This window comes from Castanea sativa, chromosome 9, assembly GCF_040712315.1.
Source record: "Castanea sativa cultivar Marrone di Chiusa Pesio chromosome 9, ASM4071231v1".
Classification (NCBI taxonomy): Eukaryota; Viridiplantae; Streptophyta; class Magnoliopsida; order Fagales; family Fagaceae; genus Castanea; species Castanea sativa.
Window position 1 is genome coordinate 16,171,329 of NC_134021.1, and position 9,500 is coordinate 16,180,828.

Genomic DNA, 9,500 nt, shown 5'->3' on the forward strand with positions numbered 1-9,500 from the left:
TCTACACATCATGTTTACTGTATATTCAAATTTGCTTACTGGATTCATAATAAAAAATTCTGCATTAATTAAAACTATTCATTGTTTTTTCATCAAAATTGTTCACTGTTTTCTGCATAAACTATTTCTAGAATTTTGCATAAAATTATTTTCTGTTTACCATTATTTAAAAAATTGTTCACTCTCTTTTCTACATAAATTATTTTATATTCATTATTTAAAAAATTGTTCACTGTTTTCTCATAAAACACTTCTTGAAAAACACCTCCTAAAAATTTTACTTTTTACAAATTCGAGCAATCTGTACATCTAATGTACACAATTTTCTCTTGAATTTTCACGATTTTGTACTTTCAACGAAATCAAATTTCTCAACAAGTCTGGAATATTTGTACATCTTATGTACACAACTTTCCATTGAATTTTCACGATTTCGTATGTTCAACAATTTCGATTTTCCATTAAGATTTCACGATTTTGTACGTTCAACAATTTTGAAATTTTCATCAAATCAGGATGATTGGTACATTAGCACACAGTTTAAAATTGAATTTTCACAATTTTGTACATTTGACGACTTCAAATTTGGAAACAATTTTAGACAATCTGTACATCTAATGTAATTAATTTTCCATTGAGTTTACTCAATTTGGTATGTTCTTCAATTTTTGATTCAATTTTCACGATTTTACACTCAACGAATTCGAATTTTGCACACTCACGATTTCACTAGGTGTTTTATGAGAAAACAGTGAACAATTTTTTAAATAGTGAATAGAAAATAATTTATGCAGAAAAGAGAGTGAACAATTTTATAAATAATGCTGAACAAAAAATAATTTTATGCAGAATCGTAAAAATAGTTTATGCAGAAAACAGTGAACAATTTTTATGAAAAAACAATAAACAGTTTTAATTTCTGCAAAAAAAATAGATTTTATGAATGCAGTAAGCAGATTTGAATATATAGTAAACATGATGTGCAGAGAGCAAATTTTATTAATGTGGAAACAAATTTTATCAATGTAGAAAAACAAATTCGATTATTGTGAAATTTAAACATGAAAAAACATTCAGATTTGGTTTTTAAATTTAGAAAACACGATTTCCCTAATAAGTTTCGAAACAGTGGTTTTTTGCTACAAATTTCTGAAAATGGTGGTATCTGGCAATTTTCACCTTGAAACTTAAGGCATAAGCAACCAAAAAAAAAAAAAAAAAGTTTTCTGCATTTTCAGAAACATTGCAGAACACCCACATCGTATTTCTACATTATCCCCTCCGAACTTGGCTATCCTTGGTTGTTGATTTTTTTTTTTTATCATAAAATTTTTGGTCAACTAAGCTATAAAAGAATTCTTATGCATTTGTAAATTTTTTTTTTTGGGTACCAATCTAGGATTGGAAGAGAATTTTTTATTGACTACTAATTTGCAATACAATTGTATTTGCTAATATTGAAGTATTTCAACAAAGTAAATATATGTGTTGATATATTTGAACCTTTACACATCTCTAGTGATTCAAAATAGATTCTTTGATCTAGCATAAGTCCAACAATTGCATCATGCTACACCCTGTCTGTAAGCTTGCAGTAATGAAGAATTCAAATGCTAGTGGTCATGCCATAAATGATAAAACATGTCCTTAATTTTTCCTCCACCTCCAGTTACACTTAGAAAGCATAGGAATTTCCCATAAGCTCCTACCTTTGGTCACCTTTTCTTTGAAAAAAGAACTTCTAGTCATTTTGCCTTAACATTAGTTCATTCTACATTCATTTGGGGTGATAAAGGCATCTTTTATTTATTTTTCAATTTAAATTGTAAATCAATCATTATTGTACTTATGCAGCCTTCATATTTTAAAAAAATGTAAATGAGAAAACAGTGAACAATTTTTTAAATAGTGAATAGAGAATAATTTACGCAGAAAAGAGAGTGATTTTTTTTTTAAATAATGCTAAACAGAAAATAATTTTATGCAGAATGCTAGAAATAGTTTATGTAGAAAATCGTGAACAATTTTTATGAGAAAACAATGAACAGTTTTAGTTAATGTAGAAAACAGATTTTATAAATGCAGTAAGCAGATTCGAAATGGTTCACATATCCAATCAAATGGGGAAAACCACCGAGGCAAAGCCCCACTGGGTAAATTTAAGGTCACCACTCCCTAGAATCCACTATTATCACAACAAGCGGTTAGAAGTAAAGGAATCCTAGTACCTTATACCAACCTACAGTTGAACCCTTACCCAATACACAATTGGACTTGTTCTGTAGTGACAATTTCTCATTTTCAATGCACGACTCCCAGTAACCCATGCCATCGACAATACACCTCCAACTCACACCTTTTCTCGTATAGGGTTGACCATGGTGGTTTTGCTACAGTGAACTCTATTGCGGTGGTATCTATACTTAGTTTTGTAGGTTTGTCGACCATGATGTGCCCGGCGCTTCCAAGACTCTCGTACGTGTATATTGGCATATTAAGGAAATCTCTCTTCTTTCCAACCCATTTCCCTCTATAGTGGTCTGTGTATGTCTGTAGTTGTTGATTTGCTGGAACTTGTGATAATCCATTTGTTGAAGTAGATCCAAACTTGTTTCGCATTGTACGATTTGATGTTGAGGAGTTGCGACTCATAGCTTAGTCAATCTACGAAGTTAGTGGGATGCAAATAAGATCATTATTGTGATGCATTTATAACCTCATTTTCATGTTCCAAGTATTATAATTTCAGTTATTAGGACTTGTCATGTCAATACAGGCTGGAAAAACACTGCATGAACAGGATTTTAAATGTTCCCAATGTCACAGTGAGATTTAAAGATGTGGGCAGTAGTTGCAGTGTTCTTGAACAGAGCATCATATTTAATTGACACGGTGCTATGTCCCTGGCACTAGGGTACGATTATTCATATATTTAAGTATTCACATGAATGTGGATGATTTGACTGGACAGTGTGTGAAATCGTGCTGACTTGTTGAGCAGCACGAGTGAAACAGTGGCGTCTGTTGGTGCATGTGGTTCGTATGACTACAGTTGGTGCTATAGTAGCGGGCTGGTGACGTGTCTTCAAAAAACTACTCATGCCATAGTTGGTGCTACATCATGTTTACTATATATTCAAATATGCTTACTGCATTCATAAAATTTGTTTTCTGCATTAATTAAAACTGTTCACTGTTTTCTCATAAAAATTGTTCACTATTATTTGCATAAACTTTTTTAGCATTCTGCGTAAAATTATTTTATATTCAGCATTATTTGAAACATTGTTCACTGTTTTTTCTGCATAAATTATTCACTGTTCATTAGATCTCGGAATCTTTCAGATCTCGGGAATCTATCAGATCTCGGGAATCTATCAGATCTCTTTTTATGCATGCTAGTAAACAGTAGTAACTTTTGATCATCTGTCTGTATCTGTTTGGACTATCTTGATTTGTCTGGAAGTTATTCACGCGTGCTGGTGAATAGTGATCTATAGCTAGAGAAATAGTGATTCGTCGCCAATGAATAGTGATCTATTTGTCTGTCTTTCAATCTGTATCATTCTAGGATCCTTAACAATCTTTCTTTTCCCAAATAGCCTTCTTGCTGAATGTATTGGACCATATACAGCTATCTTGTTTGTGTAACTATATAAGTAGAAGCCTCTATCTAATTCTTTCTGTATCTCATAAATCTTATTACTCATGAAATTAGACCATTCTTGAGCCAGAGCATCCGGATCATTAAGTGGTAAATAAGTATCTCCTATATACTAGTTGTATTCAAGGATACAACCCCAATCATGAATAAGAACCAAAATGTGTGCTGGCCGAGCTTTCATATAATAACTATTATCCCAAGCTGGAAGAGTACTCCAGATAGTGATCTTCATATTGGATGACTTTGGGAAATAAACTAATCTGAATTCCAAAAGTTATGATTAATTTGCTGATAAACCCTGCTTCTAGCATTTTTGATAGGGGTGGCAATTCGTGTTCGCGTGTCGGGTTCGTGTCGTGTCAAGTCATGAGTATTCGACTACATAGGTCAACACTAACCCGACATGTTTATTAAACGGGTCAAGATTCCTCAACCCTAACACAACCCATTTATTAAACGGGTCAGTCGTGTCGACCTGTTTATTAGATTTTATCAAAATGAAAAATAAAAATTAATGAAAAAACAAACAAATAAATATTTTTAATATAAAATTCAGAACTAACGAGTAACTGCATCACAAATAATCATTCAAAATTAAAACATATCCCAATATCACAAATAATCAATCACAATATGTCAAAGAATATAAATCACAACAACTAATAAGTTCATATACCTAGAGTTTGAAGGGTATATTGGTAAAATATCATTTAATTAAACGGGTCAAACGGGTTCTATGTGTTCAACACTAACCCAACCCATTTATTAAACGGGTTAGCCGTGTCAACCCGAATATGACACGAACCCGTTAAGCCTCAACCCATAACCTACTAATTTCGTGTCGTGTCGTGTCGGGTTCGCGGGTCGTGTCAAATTTTGCCACCCCTAATTTTTGATAACCATAAAGTATCACGAATTACTGGATCTTCTGTCTCCGTATTGATAAGTAATCCCAGATAGGGATTGTATCTGTCTCCTGTTCCTTCATAAACTCTGTTTGCTTCTCCAAAACTTTCATACCATATAGCTTTATGAGATAGCCATATGTCATTTGTCATGTCTTCTGTTCTGATACATGCTATAAAGACTAATACTTTGAAAAGGTACATCCATCTATCATAGGAACTTGTTATGGCTTTATGTGTTAGTATATTTTGTGGGATTTCAGGGGGTAAGGTTCTAATGTCAAGTCTTGTTTTTTGCTAAATCTTAGGGTGGAGCTTTGAAAAGATTGTTCCCATAAGATAGCTTTTAGGAGACTATGATTCTGTCTTTGTGGAGCTTGAATCTCCAACCTCCTTGCCAGAGAGTTGACAACCAGATGCTTCAATAAATGCACTAGTTTTAATAAGATTTAATTCCAAAGCCTTTCTGTCAATGTCCTTTTGTAAAGTCTTTTTAAAATATTTTATAAGAAAATCATCTTTAAAATTTAAAGCATATATAATAAAACAAACTTTTTTCTGTACACCTTTGTGCTCTTGCTAAGTAGTAGTATAAGAGTAGCCATGATGATCAGGGTAATTTGAATTCAAAAACTTTACAAATTCTACCATGATTCTATCCATGTGATAGTGAACAATTTATGCAGTGACCAGAGAATAATTTATGCAGAAAAGAGAGAGAACAATTTTTTAAAATAATGCTGAACAGAAATAATTTTATGCAGAATGCTAGAAACAGTTTATGCAGAAAACAGTGAACAATTTTTATGAGAAAACAATGAATAGTTTTAATTAATGCAGAAAACAAATTTTATGAATGTAGTAAGCAGATTCAAATATACAGTAAACATGATGTGCAAAGAGCAAATTTTATTAATGTAGAAATAGATTTTATCAATGCAGAAACATAGATTTGATTATTGTGAAATTCAAATATGAAAAAGCATTCAGATTGGCGTTTAAATTTAGAAAACACAATTTCACTAGGTGTTTTATGAGAAAACAGTGAACAACTTTTTAATTAGTGAACAGAGAATAATTTACGCAGAAAAGAGAGTAAACAATTTTTTAAATAATGCTGAACATAAAATAATTTTATGCAGAATGCTATAAATAGTTTATGCAAAAAACAGTGAACAATTTTTATGAGAAAACAATGAACAATTTTAATTAATGTAGAAATTAATTCATATTTTGAAATTAAAATCTCTATATTTTACAATACTTCTATTTAAATAAATTTAAAAAGCTACTTATTGTTATGTTTATGTTTATGTTTATGTTTATTTGTCGATTACCAAAAAAAAAAAGTTATAAGGAACTCGAGTTTAATAAACTCGAGTTCCTTACAAGGTACTCGAGCTTGGTGAGCTTGAGTACCATAGAAATAAACATAAACATAAATGTTTTTACAATAGGTACTCGAGTCTGGTATACTCAAGTACTGTGTTGCATGGAACTCGAGTTTACCAAGCTTGAGTACCACATTATTTTTTTTAATCGCATAAATTCCAGCTCAGCAGTGCCACAGTGGCGGAATTGATGAGGAACTCGAGTTTCATAAACTCGAGTTCCAGAAAAGTGGTATTTCCCTATTTAGTTCCGAAACAATGTTTTTTTTTCTACAAATTTCTAAAAATTGTGGCATTTGACCATTTTGGCCCTAAGTCTTTATTCTGGCCAGCACTAGAGTTTGGTATAGAAGTCGGACTTGGTCAAGCTATTTTGGAAGGTGACTCCGAGGTAATCATGAAAGCTTTGGGAGAAGATGGAAGGGCTCTAGCCTCCTTAGATCCGTTGATTCAAAATTCTAAGGCCCTGTTTGGTTTGAAAGTAGTTCATAACTCATCACCCATCACCCAAATCTCCTCACTCAAACTCCTACCTCAATTCTCATGACTCTAACTCAAATAAACTCATAACTCTAATTGGTGGGTTTTTTGGGTGAGATATCTCAGTGGGTTTTTCAATTCATAAACTCACCTTTATGTCGCTCACTGGGTCCCACAAAACTGAATTGCAAAGTACTTGTGCTAAACGGTCACCAAGCCTACCCGCGTTGTCTCTCTCTCTCTCCTCTATTGATGTATTGATGTATATTCTCTCTGTAGCTACATCTTATTAGTTAAACTAACTAGTAACTAAAGTAACAATCATAATAAAAAAACAAGATAGAGCAACTAAGGCACATCCATCTTTGATTCTAATATTTTTTTTGAAAAAGGTACATCCATCTACCATTATAAGAATATCACATGAACCATGTCATAAAATAGTATAATCAATAAGCAAATAAGCAGGGGAACCCACAGCATGGATTAAGCAGAGAAAAAAAAAATGATGATTAGTTTTCTTAAAAAATGAGCAAAGCAGACATTGTTCATAATACTAATATTTCTTTAGAGCAAAGCAGACATTGTTTACATTGTTCAAAAATGAGCAAAGTAGGGGAATCCACAACATGAGAGGGTGATTAGTTTTCTTAAAAAATGATGATTAAAAAAACTAAATCTAAACCTTAAGGAATCTGTGACGGTGTTTTGGTACAGATAAATTTTTTTTCCCAAGCCAACAGCAGAGCAAAGCAGACATTGTTCATAATACCATGGCTGTAACAAAGGAACAAGACACAGAAACTTCTAAAATAAAAAAAATAAAAAATAAAAAAATAAAAAAGAGGCATAAAAGCTATACTTGAGTAGAGAGTAAAAAAAGAGGCATAAATAAACAAGCATTCACAGCCAAGTGAGCCAAGGTCTCAGTAAACACAACACAAAAAATGGAGGAACATGGAAAAAACAAAAAAAATATCAAAATAAATCCTAGCAGCTTCAGGCATGTAAACAGATGGAGGGGCTGAATTTGGGTCTCATCAGAAACAAAAATCGGTGAACGGAATTGTGTGTATATCTTGGGCTGAAGGTGCTGATCAGCGGAATTGGAGCTTTACTTCAGTTGTTGAAGTGTGATGTGGGTTTAGGAGAAGGAAAAGGGAAAGTGAGATGAAGTGAGCTAGCATGGGTAGTTGGGAAAGTTATTACAAAATATCTGTTGGAGCTTCTATGGGTCTGCAGTGATGTAACTACACACTGCTGTGGGACCCAATTTTGCACTAAAATTACGCTTATTGCCACTGAGTTAACATAACTCATATCTTGAAAACAGCCCAAGGCTGTTTCTGAATTTGTTAACCCATGCCTCAATAAACTCAGTTTTGTTAACTGAGTGAACACCCGTGAAAACCACCATCCAAACAATGTTTATATATGTGGGCCCCACGGATTTTGGGTTGTGAGTTAACAAAACTCAGTTTTGTTAACTCAGTTTTGCAAAATCCAAACAAGGCCTAAGTTTTTCTCTAAATTTTTTAGTCAGATACTATACTCTCATGTTAGGAGAGATGCTAATAAATTTTTCCTTAGTCTGGTTAGGTATTCTTTTAATGTAACAGATTATGTTGTGCGGATGGAGGATGTCCTACCACAATTCTATTTTGTTTTTTAGGTTGATATAGTCGATCTTCATTAATAAAGTTTTCAAGTTTTCTTCTATAAAAAAAAAAAAAAGGTCTAACTTTTATTTTATTTTATAAAATTGGTGGAAAAAATTAATATATGATTTCTTGTATATATTGAATTTCTCAATGAAATTTAATCATGTAACTTGTCCATATAGTACAAATTATATATATTTTCTTTCAAAGATAATTAAATTAACTAGCTTGTAACCCTATGCATATGCATAAATACACTTAAAGATATACAATAAGACACAAAATATAATTCCTATATATATATAATTTAAATATTATTGATAGTCATTTTTATATTTTGTTAACTCTTTAAAAACTCTTGTAAGGATATTATTAGGTCTTAATTGTAAATTGTCCATTTTTTAAAAATTATTGTGAAGCATTTTTTTTCCCGATTCATTTATTCTAGACTCTTTGGTTTTTATACTTAATAACTCACTTGGATGAATATTTATGATGTGTTACCACATTTTATTCTAAAATTAAGAAATAAAACTCTTTAAGAATAAATAATTTAGGACACATAGCGCAAAATTGGAACTCTAATTTGAAATTCTTTTTTTGAGGAGTAATTTGAAATTCTAATTTGAGTTTCTCTCAGCTTCACCTATTATTACATATATAGATGATATAATTCTTTTAAAAATATAAAGAATTAATGATACGATTCATTGATCAATAGAATTAAGTTAGTAGTATTTAATTGAAAAACTTATCATACAACATAAAAATAAATATATAAAAAAAACCTACAATCTTTTAAAACTTGTTAGATATAGGTGGTTTAATATTTTCCTTTTTTTTTTTTTTAAGAATACTAAATATTTTTAACACACACACACGGGGAGAGAGGAGTGTATGAAAAGGGTGAGATCTAGGGAGTTTTAAAACTGTAAAATGTTATTTCCTCCAATAAGGATCAGGGTATAGTTTAAAGTGGTAAGATGTAATTTTTCCTAAAAACAAAATTAGAAAAAAAAAAAAAAAAAAAAAAAAGAAGAAGAAGAAGAAGAAGAAGAGTGGGGGACTCATTCTATATATCCTTAGATACTTCTTTTTCTTTCTTTTGATACCATCCTTGGATACTTCTTCTGAATGTATTATATGCTATTAATTTCGTACCAAACGACTTAGGAGTAGAGTACGGATTACGGATTTCGGATTACCAATTCTATTATAGCTATGATTAATTAACTTTTTCAGAGTCAAAGATATGATTAATTTATTGTATCATACTTTTCCCTTACACATCTATAAACGTTTACTTTAATTTAAAATTTTGGAGTTGAAACATCATACATATAGTGGACAAATATTGGAATTAAGGTAAAAGAGTCTTGTAATTTAATTAACAAATCCT